The sequence below is a fragment of the Atractosteus spatula genome, unplaced genomic scaffold (assembly GCF_055471065.1).
Source record: "Atractosteus spatula isolate fAtrSpa1 unplaced genomic scaffold, fAtrSpa1.hap1 Scaffold_116, whole genome shotgun sequence".
NCBI lineage: Eukaryota > Metazoa > Chordata > Actinopteri > Semionotiformes > Lepisosteidae > Atractosteus > Atractosteus spatula.
The window spans coordinates 38,963-52,676 of NW_028296671.1; the positions used below are offsets into that span (position 1 = coordinate 38,963).

The 13,714-nt window shown below is 39.4% G+C and overlaps 2 non-coding genes across 2 annotated transcripts; both read right to left on the reverse strand.

Annotated features, from left to right (window-relative positions):
- Positions 1-1,108: 1,108 nt before the first annotated feature.
- Positions 1,109-1,182, reverse strand: trnan-auu (transfer RNA asparagine (anticodon AUU)). Its single transcript has one exon. It is a non-coding gene; the product is annotated as a tRNA-Asn (tRNA).
- Positions 1,183-12,653: 11,471 nt separating this feature from the next.
- trnan-auu (transfer RNA asparagine (anticodon AUU)) lies at positions 12,654-12,727 on the reverse strand. The gene has a single exon. It is a non-coding gene; the product is annotated as a tRNA-Asn (tRNA).
- Between the last annotated feature and the right edge of the window lie 987 nt (positions 12,728-13,714).

Here is a 13,714-nt window from a genome sequence, read left to right on the forward strand (position 1 = left end):
ACAAAACACTGTTTACCTGTCAAGACAGAAAACCAGGCTGCTCCAGGTGAGGCTTAAACTCACAACCTCGGCATGACTCCACTGATTATGTCATTTTACATGGCCTGAACCAGGAAAGAGATTGGAAGTCAAGAAGTTATGGTGTTGTTTTAATACTTGCCTACTCTTTTAATTTTTCGGTCAAATCTTTCATTTGGGAGTACTTTCAATTGATGTTAATTCTTGTCCCGATGCACAATTCTGGGCCATGGTGCATCTTGAATAATGTTCTTATGGGCTTCAGTTTGGAAAAGTGCGCTCTTCAGAAGCTACCGAAACCGCTAATGGTTACATAACACTTAATGCAAAAGCAACGTTCGGCTTTGAAAAAGAATATTACTTGCTATGAATACAAACACTGTTACAGGAGGTGTGTTAGGGCTATTTTAGCTTAGATCATCAATTCATCTTACATTTCTTCTCCATCTATATCAACAGCGTCATCGCTACTGAGCGCTAAAGGCAGGTCCTGGCAATACAATTTTCTTTAGAAAACATTTTTCAAAGTATTTCCACTACCATACGTAAAGTAAAAGATACCAATTGCACGCAACTAATAAAATCTCTTTTCCAGGGACGTTGTAGCTAGATGCAAATTACAATCGAAAATGTATCAGCTTTAAAATTTTCTTTTGGATCCACAGGATGGTCAGCACGAGACTCAAAATATGCCTGTGTTTGATCGTACAGCATAGATTGTACAGCATTTATGTTTATATTTATGTTAAAATGAAGGTAAATATATCAAAATATCAACATCCAACTTCACAGTGCTAACGTAACAATGCTTGTCAAATTCTCAAACAAATCCGCGTTGTATTTCTAAACTATTTTAGCAGAGGACGCAACAGGAGTATAAATGATATCTCCCGCCAGCCCTTCAAAGATACTTTTCCATGGGTGAATATGGTTGTCTGGGGAGTTGCGGTGTTGATCACTATTGGACTTCCCCGGTCTCAAGTGTTGTTGTTGGACACGAGCAAAAGACTCGCATTTTCGGCAAATTTAAAGAGGTTTAAGGTTTCGGCTTTAGCGGAGACAGTGTTTACATTGACAATAATAGGAAGATCGTCCCTGGGTGGGCTTGAACCACCAACCTTTCAGTTAATAGCCGAACGCGCTCACCGATTGCGCCACAGAGAGTGACGAGAGAAGCTCTTCTCCATTTGCACCTTTCCGGTAAAAAAATAAACATTGCTTGCATTTTCTTGCCAGTCAGCAATATTCCTTCTGCTCTGATAGCCAAGAATTAAATTTCATTTTTCACAAGCTGTATGAATTTCTTGAAAAACAAGTTGTTGCAGAAAGGAAATGCATTCATGCATTAAACTAAATCAAGCCCTATGCGGTTGTCCAAAATGGTACTTTCTGCACAAAAAGACAGGAAGAAAGGCACAGCTGGGATGTGGAGCCAGGATCTCCAGTTAACGAGACAGATACTTAAAGCAACTAAGCTACAGCACCAGCAGAATTCTTTTCTTTTACAGCCTCTTGGACACACCGCTCTGAGCCATCTGCGTTCAGTAAGCCCTGAGTCTGCTGGCTGAGCAAGCTGCCTCCTTTACATGCAACAGGAGCCCCGACTGTAAGAGAAACGAAGAGAAATGGCTTTTATTGGGCACTTTTCATGTCCAATGCGCTTGACATCTCCCAAGGGTGGCAGAGTTCATTTACGACACTTTTCCTTTCTTTATTCTTTCTGCACTCTTTGATGAAACAAAATGAGAAATCATGGAAGGGAAAATGTCTTTTTCATGGAGAAAACATGCACCAGGAAATGTTGTGTTTAGAAGAAGTGAGTTAACATGAAAAGTGACCTAATTTACTGGAGCAAATGCTCACCTAGCAAGATCTGCTTTACTACAAGAGATAAGTAGAGTGAAAGACGTGATCATTTCACGCCGTTGTGGAACACAACGCTTTTTTTGTCAAGACAGAAAACCAGGCTGCTCCAGGTGAGGCTTAAACTTTCAACCTCGGCATGACTCCACTGATTATGTCATTTTACTGTACATGGCCTGAACGAGGAAGAAGATTGGAAGTCAAGACGTTATGGTGTTGTAATACTTTCCTGCTCTTTTAATATTCAGGTTAAATCTTTTATTTTGGAGTACTTTCAATTGATATTAATCCTAGTCCCAATGAACGATTCTGGGCCATGGTGCATCTTAAATACTGTTCTTATAGGTTTCAGTTCCGAAAACAACTCAGTAGCAGGCTATGCGGAACAAGTGAACACATTAGAACTGTTGTGAATGCAGTGGAAATAATTTAGTCACTAAATATCATGCTTATGCACCACTTGCTTGAAAATTGTTATATTTAACAAAAAATGCTTTCCAGACACCACAACTATTCACAATAATTTTATCAATACATGTCTTAATGATAAGTGTAATTTTTTAATAATTAACTTTAATGTCCATCTTTATTAGTAGATGTATTACATGTACAGCCTTTAATATGCGATAGTGAATTTTCAGGTATCCTGGGGAGGGAAGAAAACTGAAATGAAGGAAATACATATTTAAAGGGGTGTGTTCTGTCATATCTGGGCGTTTGAATAGATTTGTTGTATAAGTTATTGTGATTTCACTCTATGCTTGTGTTTCTCAGGAGAAAGTAGTTACATTGGGGATTTGAGGGTATAGAAAATACGTTGTGCTGTACGGGTAAATGTAAGGATATGTTGAAAAAAACGTATTGTAACCTTTGTGAACGTCATTTTTAGATACCTGTTGATTGTTTAGCGACCTAGGCCTCCCTCTGGACTCTGCACTGAGTTGAAAGCTAGGGGAGCTCCTCACTGCTTGTCCTGTTTTGTTACCTGTGCTCTCGTCTACATTATCTACATGCAGCACAGCACCAAGAACACTATAAACTTTGTGACGGAAAGTGCTTAAGAGCATGAAAAATATTGAACATTTTAAACATTCATAGAACAACTTGAAAAACTGAGGGACAAAAGACCATCTATTTCGCAGATTCACAGTAGTTGCAAGAAAATCAGTCGCCTGACTAGGGACCTAGAGATAAAAAGTTTGATATTCTACTGACTGGGCTATTCCTGTCTACTCAGTTTCTATCTGAAACAACGTTTTTCAAGAAATTTGCAAAATTTGAAATACAATACTTTCTTAAAAGTGCAGATTATTTTTTACCCAAAACTGCAAATGGAGAACTGACTCGTTTGAGTCTCTGTGGTACAATTGCTTAGTGCAGCCAGGTTGGGACTAAAATGATAGTAAGGTGATGGTTCAAGCGCATCCAGGCACGCCTTTCTTATTGTTCCAATGTGAACATCTATGGAAAAAATGGCATAAAATGTTTAACAGATTATTGACCTAATTGATGCCGATGTCTTACCACTTGGCCACCACGCCTGCAGTTCCACTTACTTTCCCATCAAGGCTAGCACATTTTTTTAAAATACAAAAAAGTTAAATCTTTGAGCACAAATTGCCATGGTAGGAGGAATAAAACAAATATGACTGTTCAAATTAATTCTATTGAAACTGATTTAATCGCGCAGAATCTACAACAACAAAACCATGATTCTTTACAAGGAGATACTGGGCAGCAGTGGGATTCCAACTCACGCCCTCGAAGAGACAGCACTTTAATCCAGCTCCTTAGAGCGCTCGGCCGGGTTACCCTTGATAGTGGCTTTTCAGCACTTGTAGTCTGACTTTGTGGTGTTATGCTGCATGGAAGAGACTGCACCTCCTTTTTCCGAGATGCTTTCTCTCACTTGGTGAAATATTCACTTCTTTGGCCCTCTGGATATAGTTCTTCTGTTAAGCAGGCTTCAGACTCTGCTTATAGCGCCCGTGTAGAGATTTTATTTTTACAGGAAGACGCATTCCGAAACGTATCTCTGTAGTTTTAGAAAAGCTTTGAACAGCGTATTTTATACAACGCACAAACAGTATTCTAATTTCACACAGCAGATCTGTGCAGCAATCGTACTTGATTTGACTGTGATTCTGAAATACTTCTAGCAAACATATTCAGGTTTCCTTGAACCTTTAATAAAAAAAATTACTTTGCGATGTTCCACAGATGTGCAGTGTGCCTTTCCTCTTGTCGTATTCAAGAGTACTCACTGTGTGAGCTCCTCACTGCGTGTCCTTTACTCTTCTGTGATTTCTTTTAATCTACGTGGAGTGTGGTGAGAAGATCACCTTGAATATTTTCGGTTTGTGAAAGGAAACACTAAAGAAAATACAAGTGATGAACATTTAAAATAACCACAGTACAGCTAGAAGAGGGAAAGATAAAAGACGATTTAGAATGACATTCACAATAGATTGAAGAAAAGCACAACCGCCCAAACAGGGACTTGAACCCTGGACCCTCAGATTAAAAGTCTGATACGCTACCAACTGAGCTATCTGGGCTCTAGAAAAAAAAAAGACATTGCCGGGATCCTCGCAAATCACATGTCTCTTCTTGTGCCGAAGTGCAGTCATACCTGACCCATCTGGAATGACCACTGACAGACTTTATCCAGAAGCGACGGCACAACTCCCAGTAGAATGAGAGAGAAATACAGAACGACACGAGAAGTCAAGAGGCTCCCACAATTCATCTTTCCTCACATTACTGATTTTTTCACTAAGAATTTGACCTTTTCACAATCAGGTTTTTTTCACATTTAATAAGATCTTTTAATCAACAACATTTAAGAAAGAAAACAAATGGAACATTTTTTGGAACAATAATAAAAAAAAACTTTCAATGTCTTGGTTGTATAAGTGTGCACACCCTTTATAAAGGGGGTAGAAACTGTGCTGAAATTTAACCAGTCACATTCCAGATCATGTACAAAGGTTATTTGCCTTTGCCAGACATCAATTGTATTAATTCTTATTAGTCCTATTTAATATCAGCTGATCACATATAACTAACCAATCTCGGAGAATGTACGTTCAAACTGCAGAGCTGAACCTGAAGAGAAATCCGACCGCTGGTTGTCACCAAAGAATGTGGTTACAAATTATCTGCGGAGTTGTTTAACATATCTGGCCACCTCTTTCCTTCCTACTTTGCAGTGAGCACAATTCTTTCAGTTTCTTCTCTTGTATTTTCCTTGCTATTTTACTTTCCCTTTCCCCCATGTGGAGATGGATCCACAACCGAAACCCTGTTTGCAGCCTGTGTTTCTGCAGCGTCAGTCTGTATGAGGAGAGGGTGTTAAACAGCTCCTGTGACGCAGTCGGTCAGCGCGCAGTGCTTATACAGCAATGCACAGCAGAGTCATGCTGAGGTTGTGAGTTTGAGCCTCAACTGGAGCAGTGTGGCCTGTGTATTTAGCTACTTGTTAAGGATTCGGCCAGTGAAACCGAAACCAAGTAATGAACCCACTTGCAGGACCCGATAGAGACAAGTCGTGATCCAAATACCATAGTCAAAGGAGAAAGCCGAGAGTCCAGGGGAAGCCAGTGATCCAAACAGGGAGAGAGTAGCCAAAGCCAGACCGTAATCCAAAACCGTAGACGAAGGAGAGAGCCGATAGTCCAGGGGAACCCAGAGATCAAAACTGAGAGTGAGCAACAGAAGCCGAGCCGTAAAAAAACGTAGTAAGAGGGGAGAAACCAAAGTCGGAACCTGAACAGTACGAAGAGGTAGAAGGCGTAGCGCAACTAAGTAGCTCGAAAGGAAAACCAATACTGAGCGAGGAGGTAGGGAAAGACTAGTGCTTAAATACAAGATGAGACGGAGGTGTAACCAGGTGATTATTTCTTCACATAACCCTTGCAGAAAATGAAAAATTAGGACCTCATCCTCCCAGTGAGTCTCTTCTGCTGCTACTCGAAAGTCTATGGCATAATCCTGTGCAGACCTGCGGCCCTGGCGGATAGATGAGAGGCGGTAGGCGGAGTCTTGTCCAGCTGAGGAATGACAAAAAAAAACCTTAAATTTCTCTAAAAAGAGATCATAGTCCTGTAACTCAGGAGCCCTGCGATCTAGTAGGGCAGTAGTTCAATCCAGAGCACGGCCAGTTGACAGAGAAACTACGAAGGCAATCTTGTCTTAAGGAGAAAAAAAAAGTTTCCGGATGGAGCCTGAAAACCAGCGCACACTGTGCTAAGAAGCCCCAACATCTCGTAGGGTTGCCGTCAAACCTGTCAGGTGGTGTAAGTGGAAGAGGTCGAGGAACGGGTGTAGAAGCTGGCGGGGGCGGAGCCGAAGCGGCAGCTCCAGCGTTACTTTCACTGTTACTGGTAGGCGGCATTGCTGACAGGTGCGCTGAAGTCTGTTGGACGGAAGCCTGTAACTGGAGTAAAGCTTGCCAGTGCTGATCCAAAACCGAGCGAAATTCCTCTTGCTCTGCTGGGTCCATGTTAAGTGGCTCAGTATTCTGTTACGGATTCGGCCAGTGAAACCGAAACCAAAGTAATGAACCCACTTGCAGGAGCCGATAGAAACAAGTCGTGATCCAAATACCGTAGTCGAAGGAGAGGTCCGAGCATCCCTCTTAAATCCCAGAAACACGTTTCTGTGAGTCAGTACTGGGTTTCTCTGTTCGAGGTTACAAGCAGAAACAATAAAAGCGCTGAAAGCAGGAAGTTATTTCTGCTCGTAGGCATAAACGTGTAAAAATACATTTTCTGATTCCTAAAACTTAATAAAATCCATGTAAGTCTCCTTTTCGTCCCCAATGCATATAACTGAATATAAACCAGTCAAGTTCAGCTACTTTTCTGATGTATATGAATACACTAGTTCTGGCGCAGCTGTTACAACAAAGATACTTACGAACTATTTTTTTCATACGAGCTCTTGCCGTTTTTAAATTGAATATTTTTTTATTTCGCTAAATCACACGAAACACCAACAACACTCATCGTAAGCATCTGACCAATCACATTCCTGAATTGTAAAAGTATTTAGTATTTATTTTTAACTTGTTTTATTTTTTAAAAAATTGTATACACCTGTTTTACATATTCTTGCCATTTTTGGTATTAGTGTATTGTAACTTCAAATTGATAATTCCTGATCTTTATAACTGTGTATCATTTCTTTTTACCTTGTTTTAATATATTTTAATTATTTTTGCATTTTATAGAACTTTTTTAATATATTGAGCATTTTAGCATACTCTTAAAATAGGACTATCAATGCTCCTGACTTTTAAACCTGTATTTATTCTGACATTTTTCTCTCCAACTGCAGATGAGGAGGGATGCATTTGATTTTAAATTGGTTGATTTTGGGGGAAAATGTACATTAATTTCTTTGTACGTATCATCAGTGGGAAACTTGGCATTTTGGGATGAATTGCAATCTTTACTGCAAGGCCTTCAGACTGATATAGAAATGATGGGAGATTTAAATGACACATTTGATAAATCAGACAGGCACAGTACAACATCTAAAATGGCAGAACCCTCTAAAGTACTGAAATATTTTAGGCACATTCATAATCTACAAGATGTTTGGTGGTTACTGTGTCCTGCTACCCTTTCATATTTTTTAGTGTGTATGAATCTGTCCCACTTCTTTTACTAGCTTTTAAGGAAGATTCTGAAATATCTGATTATGAGATCAAGCCAGAAAAAAAATGATGACAATTAGTAGGAAGAAAGATACAATGTATTGACAATGTAATATGCTTTAAAGGATTAAAAGGAAAATAAATACTTTATCTACGCAAACTAATTCAACTGAACTCCTCTAAACACTATGGCCTGAAGAATTGCCAAAGCACAATGTATCACTTTGGGTGACACTAAGGGAAGAGGAACACAACACTCAAAACCACAAACCACTTATTTTCAACAGCAAAAATATGCTTGAAAATATTTGACAAAAAAAAGAAACCTTACACGCATGGAAACCAATATTTATCTGCTAGGGTAGAATGCAGCAGAGAACAGTAGGGCAGAAGGTTAGTGTAACTCTATAGTGCATCACAGAGGCTGGTCTCTTCCCCTCATCATGCAGGCTGACTTGTTCACAGTGAACTGTCCTCCAGCGATAGTCAGCTGCAATCACTGACATCAGACATGATGTTAATACTCTGACAGCACTTTGGCTGATTTGGTTAATGTGTTTTCCTATTAAACAGGAGATCTTGAGTTCAAATCCCAGTGGTGCCTTTCTTCCCTTCTTGTCTTATAGAATGTATCACTATGGATGATCACGTGCGGCTTGATTTTGTTAAATGCAAGTTTTCATTTTCTTTGTAGAACAACTTGCTTTTCATGAAATTCATGCAGCTTGTGAAAGATGAAACACAGATCTTGCTTATCAGTGCAAAACAAATATCACAGGCTGGCAAGAATAAAGTCTTTTTTTTTTACCAAAAGCTTGCAAATGGAGAAAAGGGATGCACGTGAGTCTCTGGGAGCTGTTAATTGAAAGGTTAGTGGTTCGAGCCCATTTCTCATTATTCTACTTAATTGGATTTCTTAGTTAAACCTTAACCCACTTGATATTTGCAGGAAATGCAGTTGTTTTGTTCGTCGAACTACAACAAGTAAACAATTGAGTACATTAGTCATTATCACTGGGAATGACCAGTCATGGCCAACATTCAAGGGAATCGTATTCAGTCATGGACTTTGACCTTCAAATGGCTGGCAGGAGAATTCATTTATACTCTCGTTGCACCCTTAGTTTAAATATTTAAAATTACAACACAGATTTGTTGGAGAACTTGAAAAGCAAAAAAGACAGTTGGACAGCATGATTATGTTAGGACTGTACATTTCTATTTTAATACTTTTGTATATGTATATTAATTGTAATATACATGTAACCATAAATGCTGTTCTATATAAACATAAAGATTGTTGTATTTAATAATATTTTAGCGGAGGGCACAAGGGGGTTTATTATACCTTGCGAAACATCCAAGACAACTATAATAGAAGCTCATATTTTAATAAAATTTGCTTTAAAAGAAAACCAAAAGTTGTATGATATCATCCCTCAATATCAACGTTCAGTTGAAGGATTTGAAGAAGCAACAGCGATAGGTGAGTACATTGATTTTGGACCCATGCTTGCATCTGAATAATCTTTCCTCCTGGAAAGAATTAAAAACAGGTCTGTTTTGAGTCTCATGATGATGCTATTCTGGATCTGAAAAAAACACGCAAATTTGTTTCCGATGTATTTTTCAATTTTATCAGATTTTATCAGGTGAATGCAGTCGATACGTTCAAGTTTTTATATGATGACAGGACGTACACTTAGGGCTCAGTACTGATAACACTGCTGATATTGATGGAGTAGAAATAAGTGATGTATTGGCAGCTTTATCTGAGGCGAGAAGTCCTAGAACACCTACAAAAATGTAAGGATTCAGAGGAAGAAATATTTTTCTACCTCACCCAGTCCTATTGCATTAACGAGGCTGAAGTTGGCTGCTTATTCGCCAGCTTCTTATTCGTGTTTTTTGTTCCACCTTAAATGCTGCTGCTGTGATGTTATGCCGCCTTTCGCCTGTAGATGGCTCTCTATAGTCATTTTTAAAAATACTAATCCGAGTGGATTACTGCACATATCCTCAGTAAAGGGGAATATGTAAGTAATGATTATCCAAATTGCATTTTTGTATGAAACATCGAAAACAAATCGAAAACCAATTTTCAAAACTCATAATAACACAAACTGGCATGTTAGACAACAAGTAAATAAGACAAAGGCAAAACGTGAATTCTCAGTCTCAAAATCTTGCATTTTGCAAGAAATATTATTATAGCAGTTTACAATGGGACATTTAGAACATGGCATATGAGAATATATGGTTAACGGGGGATGAGCAAAGGGTGATGACACTTTCTGCTTATTGCTATGACCCTCCCTCCTGATTATAAAATCGTCTCACAATTCTGCCACTGAGGTGTGAGACACAATGTAACAGACTGTCAAAATCCTGAACTTCATGAAATGTTGCTGTACCATTTTTAAAATATGACCCTCTGAACATGGCATGTGAGGATTTATAGTCAACAAAATAGCACCCCTTCTGCTGATTTACTTTTTCCCTCCTTCCTCGTTACCAAAACATCTTAGTATTCCGACATTAAGGTAAGAGAGACAAAATCACTCATCATGAACATTTGTAATTACAAAACTTCACTGTTGCATTTCTGCGTTGTGACATTCTGAACATGGCATGTTGAAGTATATAGAAAACCTAGATCAGAACAGGCTAAATGCAATTCATAGTGATTTATATTTTTTTAATTCTTTCTAAATAAAAAAATATGTTTTTCAGTGATTATGACACTTTGGTATTACATAAAATATGCTTCAATGCCAAAATAAATAATAATGGAAAAAATACCCACAGTGGACATTCATAGTTGTGATTATAGGAATGTTATATATGTAACGTTGCCATAGCAAAATTAAATGTAGTGCACTCTCTGAAGGCACCAGTTCTGTAGGGTTTGGGCATTTACTGTGACAATTATTAATTGTAGCAGTAAATCACAAAGTTAATTCTTTTGATGGCTTTAGAATCCAACCATGCGACATAACTCAAACAACGCACACACACAGGTACTTATACACGAGGATACATTTATTAATACATAGAATATGCATATAAACCTAACAGATCTTATCGAGAGGGTTATCAGAATACAAAAGATATATATTCAATCAGTTACGAAGTGTTACACATATCAAGAGGACATATGTTCGGTATATCATTCATTTAGACTGTTTCATAATTGAACTTGGTTACAACTTCTACATTAGATACTCAAAACAAGTACATAACTCTTAGGAATTAAATTGATATCAACTGGTTGGGATAACAATTGAATTCTCGAGCTGTAATGCATTGAAGTTGAATACTCATCCAATTTCTGGGGATTCAGATCTCCTGCAGGCACAAAGAATCAGCTGCAGGCTTGTTGCTGTCCAATCCGCGCTCTCTGGCTCCGTGCCAGGCTGTGCTGTGCGGCTTGCGACGGTGCGCTGCTGATGCTCACTGACCGGCTAGTTAGTGTTGGCTTTAACTAGCAAAGTTTGTGCACAGGAGAAAAGATGACTGTGAGTCCCAGCAAGTAAGGAAGAGGACCAGTTCGTTCCTGATGAAGAGCTAGTTCTGAATAGTGATTCAGCTGTCCACAGTTCTGACCTGTTCACGAGGCTTGCTGCTGATGCTAACCTTGGGTGGATCCTCTGGTTACTCTCTGGCAACCTCCGCTCTAGACTCTTAGAACAAAGCAAAGTTCTGGCACTCGGACACACTGGCCGTTCCGTGGTTGTCCGGGCTAAGTCTCAGGATGGTCAGGAGGCGCGCTGCGAGAATGTCCTGCCCTTGGGAGCCTTCTGCTCCTGGGCTGTCCTGCCCTGGAATTCTCCTTTGAATTCCCTTTAGAAAAGTCCACAGAATTCTCACCGAAGTCCTGAATCTCTCAGGCTCTCTGTGTTGCCTGTTTTTACCTGGAGGAACTTCAGCTCGTTGATTGGCTGAAAGTTCCATGGGCATCAGAGTCCCACGTGGGTTACTCGGCCCTACCAGTCCCTGATTGGTTGATCAAGGTGAGATATGAGTCACTTACTCCTGACACTTAGGAATGCAGTCCAGATGTCCATCTGGCACTCCCTAGACAGATAGGCGCCAATGGATGACCATTGATCATGATAGCCAGGCTTAGCTAAGTGCATCCCCCTTTGGGAGCTGTCCTAGGAAACCTTATCAAAGGAAACCTTAAATCAGCCTGCATGAATAGTTTCTCTGTGGCTGCACCACAGAGATGAACAGAGAGATGAGGCCTAATTTGGGAAAGCTCAGAAACACTTAATTCTGCCTTATTAATAAGCCTCGCCGCTACATATATCAGGTGGGTAGCTGTGTCAGCATGCGTAGGCTGCAAAGGAAAAAGTAAAGGATTATTCCATGCTAAAAAGAGAAGAAAGGAAACATAACGTGTTGGCCGTGGAACCTTCTTCAGGTGTGAGAAAGACAGGGCAGTAAGCAAGGATAATTTTCTTTTTATCTTTGCTGACTGCAGTTTATCTTTGATGACAACATCAAAGACGTTAGGAAGTTTTACGGCTAACAGCTCCACATCAACTTCCTTTTATAACTAACCTCATCAGATCCCTCAACTCCCAACTCTTCCAATTTCTCACTTCAGAAAAGGATAAAAAACTCAATCATCCTCTACAGAGAAAAACCATCAACACCCCTACCACCTCCACCAATCCTAACCTTGTTGTTACTATACCCTCTGACCTTTCCCAATCACCCCTTTGCATCCTCAGCTAACATATTTTAAAATTACAATAGACTGTATAGTATTTATGTTTAAAATTAAGGTAAATATGTCAAAATATCAAAATCCAACTGCACAGTGCTATCGTAACAATGCTTGTCAAGTTCTCAAACAAACCTGCATTGTATTTTTAAAATATTTCAGCAGAGGATTCAACTGGAGTATAAATGACGATTCGACGATAATTTTTCTTGGGTGAATATGGTTTTCTGGGGAGTTGTGATGTTGGGCATTATTGGACATTTCCCGGTTACCCTGACACGTGTTAAACACTCGCATTTCCTGCAAATATTAAAATGGTTATGGTTTCGCTGAGAAAACCAATCGACCGAAGACAACGTTTACATCGCGAAAGAAATCCGTCCCTGGGTGGAATCGAACCACCAACCTTTCGGTTAATAGCCGAACGCGCTAACCGATTGCGCCACAGAGACTAACTGGCGTGTTGTGCTCTCGAATCACAAGTTTTCGGTTAAAAAAAAATTACCGTTTATTTTGCCAGCCTGTAATATTTCTTCTGCACTGATAACCAAGAATTGAATTTCATTTTTCACAAGCTGTGTGAATTTCATCAAAAACAAATTTTCCAGAAAGGAAATGAACACATGCATTTAACGAAATCAAGCCCTTTGTGATTGCCCGAAATGGTACATTCTGTACCACAAGATACTGTGGGAAGAAAGATACGGCTGGGATTTAAACCTCGTTTCTTTTGTTTAATAGACAGGCGCTTTAACCAACTAAGCTACGGTGACAGGATGACCATCACCTTTTACAGCCACTTGGACATACCGCTCTGAGACATCTGCGTTCAGTAAGCGCTAAACCTGCGCTCAGAGCAAATTGCCTCTTTTACATAGCAGCCCCGACACTGAGACTTTGCTTTTATCTGGCATTTTTCATGTCCAATGCGTTTGACATCTCCCAAGGGCTACAGAGTTCTTTTGCGACTATTTATTCTTCTTTTTTTCTTTCTGTGCGCTTTGATAAAAAAACGAGAAATCGTGCAAGGGAAAAATGTCCTTTTTTTCATAGAGAAAACGTGCACCAGGAAATGTGTTGAGAAGAAATGATTTAACATTATACGTGACCTAACTTACCGGAGCAAATGCTCACCCGTCGAGGTCTGCTTTACTACAAGAGTGAAGTAGAGTGAAAGATTTGATAATTTCTCGGCGTTGTGGAAGAAAACAGTCTTTTTTTGAATTCTAAATCAGTCGAAATTTCAGTGCGATACATAAACCCTTTGTCTGATTTAAAGAGATTATATTTTAAAACTCATAAAAATGTAGAAAACACCTGTTTCTCACTTTGAAATTTTAAACGGGGCGGTGTATTACTGGTAGCAGCGCTGAGCACACTATGGTGCAATTCAGGTTATGTGATATACTGTACCAGAGGTTTAATAAATAACGCGTCTG